Source organism: Macrotis lagotis, chromosome 2, assembly GCF_037893015.1.
Source record: "Macrotis lagotis isolate mMagLag1 chromosome 2, bilby.v1.9.chrom.fasta, whole genome shotgun sequence".
In the NCBI taxonomy this organism is placed as follows: domain Eukaryota; kingdom Metazoa; phylum Chordata; class Mammalia; order Peramelemorphia; family Peramelidae; genus Macrotis; species Macrotis lagotis.
Genome location: NC_133659.1, coordinates 31,190,564 through 31,202,580, shown reverse-complemented (window position 1 = coordinate 31,202,580; position 12,017 = coordinate 31,190,564). Strand labels below are relative to the sequence as shown.

Below are 12,017 nucleotides of genomic sequence, written 5' to 3'. Positions count from 1 at the left end.
GACTGTGAGGCTGGTGACTTAGCACAACACTCCCTCACTCGAATCCAATTCATGTATTTATCATGGCATCATCTCCCCTGATGTCATGGTGTTTTTTGGAAATGAAGGACAATAATCTTTAACACAAAATCAGCGTATTTTAGGTTGATAGATCTGTAGTAGAATTGCCCATAACACTGAAGTTCACAGTCTCTGGTCTTGTTGCCATGTTTCACTGCCTCTACCTACTGCCCTTGTCCCATTGATAAGTTCTTCCAGGAACCATCATTTTGAGCAAGGTCATTCATCCCTCCTTCAACTTCATTGCTAATCCCTACTGGGGGAAGTCTTTCCTTCCCCAGTCTTTTAAGTTTCCCTTTAATATGTTGTTGCCCTTCTCCTCATTAGAATATAAACTCACATTCTTTCTTTTTGCTTATATTTGCATTCCCAATGCTTAGCACAGTGCCTGATCTATAAGTTTAATACATGCTTAAGGATTTTTGAAGGGTGGGCAAGTTAAAAAGCTAAATTGCCATTTTTCTTACTGATTAAAATAAAGATGATGTTTATTTTTCAATAAAAATTTCCTCTGAAGTTTGCTTATCTGGTGGAAGTTTTAGATAAATTCAGTATTTTATATAAATAAGGATAAGGATCCTAAATTCATATTCAAATCTAGAAGTCAATACATTTATGAAAAATTAGAAAGTATGGAGAACATAGTTACAAAGTAAGATTCTGTGGATTTCCCAACTGGAGAAATAACTAACATAAAAATAAAATTGAAAAAATTGAAAAATTACTTATTAAACATTTAAACTGTTCAGACACCTTTTTAAAAAATCTTATTTGAACTATCTAGCAATTTCTGAAAGGGGATAGATAAGAAGCTCATTCACAGTGAACAAATATGATATATTTGCTTTTACTTTGTCTGAACAACTTCTTTTATCAGAGTATATTGAAATAATTGTTTGAACCTTAAAAACTTTATAATATTTTAGCTATAGATGAATATAGTCTCTTTTTTATAGCAATAGAATACAATTTTTACTTACCACTTGTCACATTCTATGCGTATGATGCGATTGTTTCTGCTAACAGCTGTTATAAAGAAAATATTTCATGTAAAAAATAATTAAAAATAATTATAACTTTCAATATTGTCAATATTGTTTTCAGAGACTATGCTGAAAAATAAACTAGCTGTCACTTAAGTATAATCATTATTTTGTTTTTTAATTTTTTTGTTTTTCTGCAAAGCAATGGGGCTAAATGACTTGTCCAAGGTCACACAGCTAGGTAATTATTAAGTGTCTGAGGTTACATTTGAACTCAGGTTCTCCTAACTCCAGGACTGGTTTATCCACTGCACCACCTAGCTGCTCCTTGTAATGATTATTTTAGCAAAAGACATAATCAGGGAACTGTATGACAGTAAAAGAAAAGGAGCCAATTATATATGGAGGGTGAAAAATGATAGGCAGACCACCACGTACTCCATGAATGCCCTTGACATATTATAGTTCTGATGATGTCTCTCTCCTGCTCAGAACCCTTCAATGGATGCCCATTAACTTTAGGATAAAATCCAACTCCTCTGTTTGGGACTTAGAAACCTTTTAAAAATCTACTCCAGTTTATCTTTCCAAGTGATTTCACATTCCACTCCTCACCCACTGGTAACCCATTTGCTGTTCTCTATATATATGATATTCCAATACCCCTCAGCTCTCCCCAAGGCTTTTCAAAGGAATGCCTATTTATTCATCCTTACCTCCCTTCTCTCGAGACTCAGTTCAGATGCTACCTTCCTTTGGAGAGATTTCCAAATTTTCCAAGTAGTGTCCCAGTTCTGCTGTGCTTATTTATATGTAAAAATGCCAAATCCCTTTCCTCCCAATAGAAGTAAACTTCTTGAGGACAGAAATTCTTTAATTTTTCTCTTTGTATTTTCAGTTATTAATATAACATCTGGAATATAAAAATTGGTACTTAATTAATGCTGGTTGATTGTTTAAAACCTTCATAACTGGCAGACAGGTGGTGCAGTGGATGGAGCACTGGCCCTGGGGTCAGGAGGACCTGAGTTCAAATCCTGCCTCAGGCATTTAATAATTATCTAGCTGTGTGACCTTAGTCAAGTCACTTAACCCCATTGCCTTGCAAAAAAAAATCTTCATAACTTTTTAGCATTAGTCAAGCACATCATCATTTCAGCTGGAAAAAAAGTGATAATTTTGTTTCATCTTTATCTTATCCCCTCACTTTATTTTTCTTGTATTTTGTGACAGCTGGAATTTCTAACATTATGCTAAATAGTAATGGCTATAATGTTCACCACTCTATAAATAATTTTCATTATTTACAATATTGCCAGGGTTTGTTATATTTGTATTCTTCCTTATGTTGACTCAATTCTCCATTCCTAGTATAGAATCAATTTGATCAGAATGCATATGTTCTTTAAAATATTTTAAGTGTTTTATCTAAAATTTTTACAACAATGTTTATTAGCATCATTGGCCCAGAATTGTGTTTGCTTTGTTTTTTATTTATCAAGAACATATTTGTATGATAGGAAAAGATTGGAAAGGTTCCATTCTCTTTATAATGATAGTTTATATTGTTGGAATGGATTATTCCTTGAATATTTGATAAAAAAATAACTTGTAAATTTCCTACTTTTGGGGATTTCTCTATTAGGACTTCAAGTTCTTTTTTGTTAGAGCTCCAAATTTGTCATTTAACTAAGAGAAACAAATGAGAGGCAGGGTTTCTGGGTAATTAATAATGTTATTATTAAAATAATACATTTATTAATTAGTCTAGTTGATGGTCAGTGGTTTCTCTTGGAAACCAAAGACATCTAATAGTGGTCGTGAAAACTTTAAATAACGCTTTAAGTGAATTCCCTCATTAGTGAACATTTAAAGAGGAGGTAGGTTAAAATACTTCAGCTCCTCTTGCTGATAATGTGGTTTGATCATGTGACATAGCTGCCTTCAGCAATCTGGCTAGAGGAATCCATCTCTCTCCAGACTACTTTGGTTAGTATTCTACTTCTTCATGAGCTGGGTTACCCTGAACTCTAATAGAAGGATCCAAGAACAGGGACTCCTTTCCCTAGAGTAAGGACTCCACCTGATTGGATTCTATTTATACTCTAAATAGAAGTTAGGTCTCCTAGTTAGGTGGGATCTCCCCTAAGATTGAAGATTATGTTTCTTGAAGACTAAGAGCAGTCTTATCAATTAGTCATATCCTTCAGAGACTGACTTAAAAAAAACTCAGCCTTAACAAGGAAATTAATGAGACAAATCTGTTTATTAATAGATAGAATAATTTTTCTCCTAACTTAACATGTTTGTTTAGAACCAAAACTCCCCCAAAATGATTTAGGATGGCAGATAGATGGAAGAAAGAAGGGGGAGGAGAGAAAGAGAGACACAGAGACAGAGACAGAGAGACACAGAAGACACACACACACACACACACACACACACACACACACAGAATCAAACATTTTGATGATTGGAGTCATCCAAAATAATGCTGAAGGGGCAGCTAGGTGGTGTAAGTAGATCAGCCCTGGAGTCAGGAGGACCTGAGTTCAAATCCAACCTCAGGCAAGTCACTTCACTATATTGCCTTGCAAAATCCCCCCCAAAAAATTTAAAAACCCTAAAAAGATGCTATTTGCCTAAGTGGGTGAAAAGAACTTTCAGGCATGGAACATTAACTCAATTCACCCTACCTCTTCTCTAAATTACTTAAATTCCCTTTAAATATCACTTCCCTATTTATCTCTTGGTTACTCCATCTTTGTTTTTTTTTCCCTTTTATCAAATAGATCTCATTTTGGAAACAATAAGCAATAATTTTGACAGAATCAACTTCACTAATTAATCTTTGCTTCATAATTTCATTCATCTTTTTTTGCCTTTCTTTTGTTTTGGATGTTTGCTAGTTAAATGTAACAGGGGTCTGGTGCATTCACAGACTATCATTGTTTTGGATGGTGTCTCTACATGTTGGATGATGAAATATAAGAAAATTATCATGGAGAGATGTAGATCAACTCTATAACTGATACTGTAGACTAATCCCATGGTTTTATTGCCTGCTTTTATTGGCTGCATAGCTAGAACTGTGGGCATCTTGAAAAATTTCTATGAGCAAGATGGTGGAGAGAAGCCAGGCCTTGGTTCTCAGGTCTCCTGATTTTCCCTCATAAACAATACGAAACAAACCTCTTAATGGAAGTCCTATGGACAAAACCTAGAAAGAGAAGCTAGGAGAAGAACATCTACCTCAAGGTCTGTCTTTGTGGTTTGGGGGTGTGGTGAGTGCAGAGCACTGAACACCAGTGGGGGTCGGGGGAGAGCCGGACTAATCTAAGATCAGCCCCCAGGTCTTTTGCTGTGGGAACCAACCAGAGAATGGAAGTGTGGCCTTGGGACTGACAGTCTGGGACTTAGAGGAAGGGCTGGAGGGTAGGTCCCAGCCTTTAAAACCCCCTACTGCATGAGAGGAGACATTCGGTGAGGAAAGCCTCCAACACCCCCTACTAGCTACTCAATGAGCAAAGCCTCCAGCACCCCATAATGGCTAGCTGGAGATAGTACACTCAGTGAGTAAAGCCTCTAAGGATCTCAATATCAAACCTTTGTGAACCTGCCCCTCCCCAACACAAGATCTTAGGAAAATGGAGAAAGGCCAGCAGAAGGGGAGGACCATAGAAAAATTCCTAGAAGGAAAAGACCCTAATTCAGAGAGATGTAGAACCCCTGAAGATAATATGATTTGGTCTCCAGTACAGAAAGATTTCCTTGAAGAAATCAGAAAGGAGTTTAAAAATCAATTGGGGCCAATCCCCTCTCGCCTCCCTTCCCGGCAGGTGGCGCATGGGAGCCGCGTGGGCCACCGTATCCGCCGCCTCCGCTTCCGCTTCCGCTTCCTCCTCAGAGTGAGCCACGTGCCATGGAGCCCGGATTCAGGGGGGGGGGGGGGGTTGGAGGCCGCGGAAGAGGTGGTGACCGAGGGGGCCGAGGAGGCTTTGGGGGACGGGCTGTGGCAGCTTCGGAGATCGAGGAGGCTGAGGGGGTGGCTGAGGAGGATTCCATTCACCCGGTGGTCGCTGGCCTGGTAGAGGAGGTTTCCAAGGAGGAAAGAAGGTTACTGTGGAACCTCACCGGCGTGAGGGAGTTTTTATTTGTAGAGGAAAGGAAGATGCTCTGGTCACAAAGAACATGGTACCTGGGGAGTCTGTTTATGGTGAGAAGAGAATCACTGTGGAGGATGGTGAAGTGAAGTTGGAGTACCGTGCTTGGAACCCTTTCCGATCAAAGCTGGCCGCTGCCATCCTGGGTGGAGTGGATCAGATCCGCATCCGACCTGGGGCCAAAGTGCTCTACTTGGGAGCAGCATCAGGAACTACTGCCTCTCGTGTCTCTGACATGGTGGGCCCTGAAGGTCTGGTCTATGCTGTTGACTTCTCGCATCGATCCTGGCCGAGACCTCATCAATGTGGCTAAGAAGAGAACGAATATCATTCCTGTCATTGAGGATGCACGGCACCCCCACAAATACCAGATGCTCATCGGGATGGTAGATGTGATTTTTGCTGATGTGGCCCAGCCAGACCAGTCCCGAATTGTGGCTCTCAATGCCCACAACTTCTTGCGCAATGGTAGACACTGTGTGATCTCCATTAAGGCCAACAGCATAGATTCCACAGCCTCCCCTGAAGCCGTGTTCGCCTCAGAAGTCAAGAAAATGCAGCAGGAAAACATGAAGCCACAGGAACAGCTCACCTTGGAGCCCTATGGGCGAGATCACGCAGTGGTGGTAGGGGTGTACAGCCCGCCCCCCAAGCAGAAAGAAGTAGCTGCCAAATAGCTGTCTGCCTCTCCCGGCCTCGCCCCTTCCCCTTCTTTTTCTACTCTTAGCTGTTTTCTGTCAGATCTTTGTGTTTTCTATTAAAAGGTGTGACCTCAAAAAAAATCAATTGGCCAAGTCTTTACATTGTTTCCATGGTATACATTGATCCAAATTGAATGTGATGACAGAGAAATCATAATCTTAAGGAAGAAGCATAAAGTAAAAGAGATAACAAGGTCAGACAATAAGATATTAGTTTTTTTCCTAAATTAAAAGTAATAGTCCTTGGTCTTTGTTCAAACTCCACAGTTCTTTCTCTAGATACAGATGGTATTCTCCATTGCAGAAAGCCTCAGATCATCCCTGATAGTTGCACTGATGGAATGAGCAAGTCCATCAAGGTTGATCATTACTCCCATGTTGCTGTTAGGGTATACAGTGTTTTTCTGGTTTTGCTCTTACTCAGCATCAGTTCATGCAAATCCCTCCAGGCTTCCCTGAATTCCCACCCCTCCTGGTTTCTAATAGAACAATAGTGTTCCATGACATACATATACCACAGTTTGCTAAGCCATTCCCCAATTGAAGGACATTTACTTGATTTCCAATTCTTTCTCACCACAAACAGGGCTGCTATGAATATTTTTGTACAAGTGATGTTTTTACCTCAAAGGGAAAACTCTTACAAAAATAGAATTGACCAGTTGGAAAAGGAGTTTCAAAGGGTAAATGAAGAAAATTTTTGCCTAAAAAAAGGAGTCTGTGGAAACCAATGACTTCATGAGACAACAAGAATTTGTTAAACAAAACCAAAAATTCAAAAATAATAGAAGAAAATGTTAAATATCTTGTCAGCAAAACCACTGACCTTAAGAACAGATAGAGAAAAGATAACCTGAAATTATTAGTTTTCCTGAAAACACTGAAGGAAAAAAACTGGACTTTATATTACAGAATTTAGTGATGGAAAAATGTCCTGATATCATGGAACCAGAAGGCAAAATAGTTATTGAAAAAATACATCAATCCCTCCAGAAAGGGATCCCAAAATGAAAACACCAAGGAATATTGTAGCCAAATTCCAGAAAAATTCCAGATAAAAGAGAAAATCCTACAAGCATCCAGAAAGAAACAATTTAAATACCAAGGAACCACAGTAAGGATTACACAGGACCTGGCAGCATCAACATTAAGGGATCAAAGGGCCTGGAATGCAATATTCCAAAAAAGTAAGGGAGCTTGGAATGCAGCCAAGAATACAATATCCAGCAAAACTGAGCCTTCTCTTCCAGGGCAGAAGTGGACATTTAATGAAATAGGAGACTTCCAACTTTTCGTGATGAAAAGACCAGAGCTTAAATAGAAAAATTTGGACTTCAAACAGGAGACTCAAGAGACACATGAAAAGGTAAAATTTAAAAAAAGGGAGAAGGGAAAAAACTTATCAAATAAGATGAAACCAGCAATATCCCTACCTGGAAGAAAGACTTTAACAACTCTCTAGAATTGTAACTCTGTTAGAGAGAATTTGATTAGCCAGAAGAGATGGCTATGCATGATATTTCTGTGACTCAGAATAATTTAAATCTCATTACATTAAGAGGAACAAAGGACTTATTGCAATAGAGGGGAAGAAGGGAGGAGGTGAGAACCACCTGAATCTTTCTCTTATCAGATTGTCTTAAAATTAACATACACACACTCAGTTAAGTTAAGAAACTTATCTTACCTTTAAAGAAAAATTTCTATCAGCTTCAGTGAATTTTTCTTTGCCACTCTACCTTTGTCTTCAGCTCGGCTCTGGTGGTGTGTTGGCATTTGGAAAGAGAATATACTGTAAGAATCTAACCATATTTACCTCTCTACAAGACATAGACACCTAATAAATATCGTCTTTTTGAACTTTTCATTGAGCCTGTTCCATTCTAGACCCAGGGAGTAGAGTCTCTGACTTTGGTATATTCTTACTTGGGAGAGTGAGTCATGGGAACCAGGGGTCTTCTCCACATCCTGATCTATATCTTGCCACTGGAGTCAGTTGGTTCTGAAGGAGAGTGTGAGACTGATGACTCTGCACAGCTCTGCCTCACTTAAATCCAATTTACTTATAAGTCAAGTTATCATCTTCCCAGTGTCATTGATATTTTTCAAGAATGAAGAACAAACAGCAATCTGTGAGTAGTAGTAGCTACTCCACTGGGACGTCAACTTGTCATTTCTGATTTGGCAATGCTGCTCCTCACTCCCTTATTTTTTCCCTCTCTCCATTCTTCTTCCCTTTCTCTGTTCACATGGAGGTGGGAATTCTGCCCAAGAGAAGTGGTTTTCTTTTAATAGAGTTCTGGAAAAACCTGATTTTAGTAAGCCCATGGATTCAAATGCAACTATGTTCTTCCTTATGTCATTGGTCCTTTATGAGAACAAAGAACAAGCCACAAGAACAACAACATGGGAAACAAATGTTTGGAATCCAGGCTGGATTTCCATGACAGTATGGAATCAATTGATTGATTGACAAGCAAGGAGCAAGACACAGTGTTTGAGAATGACCTTCAGAACCCCAATCCTACAGAAGGATTTATCTGATGGTGATGTTATCTTTGGACAAAACCTTGGTGAAAAAAAAAGGAAAGGGAAGGGAGGGGAAAGGAAGAAGAGTGAGGGAAGGAAAGGGAAGAAAAGGGAGGGGAAAGGAAGGGAAAATGGAAAAATGAGGGTAAGGAAGTGGAAAAGGAAAGGGAAAGGAAAGTGAAAGGAGGGAAAAAAGAAGGGAAGGGAAAGGAGAAAAGGGAATGACAGGGAAAAGAGAAGGGAAAGGAAGGGAAAAAAGAGGGAGAAGAAAGGGAAAAGAGAAGAGAAGAAAGAAAAATATGACAAAAGACTAAAATAACTTTCAAAATTATTTTTTAAAAATAATATAATTCCAGAGTGAGAATCCTTAATTATGACCCCTTTGTTATTGAATCTGATTCAATCGAAAAGAAAAATAATTCAGTAAAATAAAAGAGATAAGGGAAAAAAGAAATATATATTGTCTAACCACTAACCATGTAAGAACAAACTGGTAGCTGGGGTGTGAGTGTATCTTCCCAGTTATCTGCAATATGTTATACTGGTCACCAGATGGCACTCTGTCTATACTCCTGGATAGAATGTGTTTCTAGGTATATGGCATTGAATAGCCCAACATTACCAAAAAATTGAAAAATCACTCCTTTCTGATCCCAAGGTCCTGTATCTTTCTGTTTTTTTTAAACTTTGTGGAAGGGATAGTGAAGAAAGGTCCCCTCCTCATTCATGACAACTTCCTGGCTAAGGAACACAACACCACACCATCACTGGTGGATTGGTTGGTTAGTAGTTGCTGTCCTTTGTTCCCCAAGAGAACCAAAATGATGCCACTATGTTAGAATCAAGATATAGTGCCTAGAACTGTAGCTTATCAGACTAATACAGGCTTGGAATGCTCTACCACAGGTTGGGCACAAATTGTCCACGTGAACATTTGGGGTGGATTCTCTAAATTTGCACATCTCATGTTTCTTTTGCATAACTTCATTTCAGTTTTGCTCCTAGAAAACAACACCTTATTTGATGAGGGTATGCCATGTTGTGTGGTTCTGGGTCATGGTTCCTATGTCACACAATCAATTCCAAAGTTCTTCAGAGAGACCTTGAGCATATCCGTTCATCTCTTCTTACTACCAGATAAACCCTTGCCTTGTATGAGTTCTTTGCAAAATATTCTTTTAAGCAAGCATATATATGACATTTGAACAATGTGGCCAATTCATAGGAGTTATGCTCTATAGGGATCACCAGTCAGACTTTCAGCAAAAAGCCTCTTTATACTTAGACTAGTTTCTCAGAACTTGGTAGAACTTTTGCTCTGTGGACATAGTCTTTGAGCATCCAGGGTCTCCTTAAAGCCAGAAAAAAATTTTGGAGCTTGTGAAAGCCAACTGCCATCTCCTGTTGAAAACCCCAGTGCTCAGAAGGATGATGATACCCTAAGGTCTCAGACTGTGCATCTTTAAAAATCAATGAAGTGAGTTTCTGCTCCATTGTAGAATTCTCTTTTCTCTGATCTTCTTTTAGACTTGGGTCAGCTGTGAGAAGTAGCCCCAAAGTAAACAGTGAAGTGTACATAGAAGAGATGGCAGCATCTTTTCTGTTCTGCCTTGGGTCTTATAAATAGAAACATGTTATGAGCTTTCTGCTGAGCTGGCTCCTTCACCAAGGGTACTCAGTTGGACCTGACTTAGATAACAGAGAAGGTTGCTCTGAGATTGCCAGTTTCCTTTTGTATCTGCCTATAAGGGCTCTTCCAGAATGTAGGGAGGGCCTACCTATAGGGGCATCAAGAAGAGGAAGTAGGCTGTGGTGAAGGTGAAATGACTGGGATTGTTTGTGTGAATTAAAGTCTCCCCTGGTTATAGGAACTATAATAAATTGATGTCATATCAATATTGGTGAAGGCAGGCACCAGACTCCCTTTCCTTGCTTATTTTCTTTCCTCTCTATTCACTTCAGAAAAGATATCAGCTAAATTTCCAGAAAGGACAGTGGTTATTAGAATGTAGCAAGTGTTGTGTGAATTAGTTCTGTGGGTGGCCAACAAGGAACTGGATGCAGAATACACTGCGAGCCCACCCAGTTGGAGCCTTCTGTGGCTCAGTGGGCTGCTACAAGTGAGATGACATGAAAGAACAATGCAGCATCTCTAGGACTGTCCTCCTGATTGTATCTATGTTTCTCTCTCTGTCCCTATGGTTTTACGAACACCTCCCATCTCCATAACTCTTTTTCAAGTATATAAAGTCATATAAACAAATGTACATATCATCCTTCACCCCTGGTTCCAATAACAGACTCTGCTAACACAAGAAACTCAACTGGGAAATGTAAAGGTGATTAAAAGTTTCCCAGAAGAACAAGACACCATCCTATGTTGTTCCAAGACCATGGCCTAGAAGATATTGTTCTGCCCTACTCCATAGCATAGGTGGGTCCTCTGAAGCCTTGCCTGTTGACCTATTTGTTAGTTCTTTATCTGTTTCTCTGTGTCTCCCTCTCTGGCCTTGCCTCTGTTTCTCTGTCTGTCTCTCTCTCTCTGTGTCTCTCTGGTTCTATGTCTGCCTTTGTCTCTGGTCTGTCTCTGATTCTCTCTCTCTGCAATTGTCTCTTTCTCTCCTCTATTTGCAGATTACCTGTCTCCTGGTGTGATTCCTTCCCCTTCCCCTACACTTTCATTCCCACCTCAGCCACAAAGTCCTTATTTAGAAGATTTAAAAATTAATTGTTAAATGTCTTTTGAAGTGCTATCTGTATTAGAAATGGAAATCATCATAAAAGGCAGTGCAAAGCAGACTGCAATAATGATGGTTTTTCTTTCTTCTTCATCCCAGCCAATAGAAAGGAAAGGAAATGGTATCTAAATATTAGTAGGGATTTCTTCGGTGCCAAGTTCCTAAGAAGCCAGGAAAAAGGATTTGGGGCTGAGACTCCACTTTGTTTCACAAAATGCAGCTGCTACTTTTGCCCTGATCTGGTTTTGTCTGCTTTCCCAGGCTTGGACACCCTCTAACCTCCTCCTGCTGGCTCCAGTCTGTTCCCAGCATGCAATCTCCCTTGGAAAGAGACTTCTTTCCAAACTTGGCATTCCTTCCTTGCAATAGAGAGAAAAGTGTCCCTACCTGATTTGTCCACACTTCGGAGCCCTAAGCTGGCTGCAAAACTCAGGAACTTCTCTGACTTCGCTACAATGCCACAGAAACCTCATTATTGGGACAATTTCAGTCAGTAAGATCTCATTAATCTTGGTACTCCACTTTATCTCTGCCCTCAGCCTCTTAGATTGGAGAATGGGGTCAAAAACTCCAAACCTCCATTTAAGGATGGAGCTCATTTCAGATGTCTTTCAATTCCTCAACTGGTTGCACTAATTTGAGACTTCTCTGATTGACTTTTCTCTAATGTCTCCACATTGTGTAGCTTCTTCCACCTTCCTCCATTCCAATTTCCAGTTTTCTTTTGCCTATTGTCTTTCCCCATTAGATTGTAAGTTTCCTGAGAACAGGGACTGTTTTGTTTTGCTTATTACCAGTGCTTAGACCAGTATCTGTCACATACTAACTTAATAAATATTGATT

The 12,017-nt window shown here is 39.6% G+C and overlaps 1 pseudogene; it reads left to right on the top strand.

Annotated features, from left to right (window-relative positions):
* The first annotated feature begins 4,965 nt into the window (after nucleotides 1-4,965).
* On the top strand, nucleotides 4,966-5,936 carry LOC141510956 (rRNA 2'-O-methyltransferase fibrillarin-like; annotated as a pseudogene).
* The last annotated feature ends 6,081 nt before the right edge of the window (nucleotides 5,937-12,017 follow it).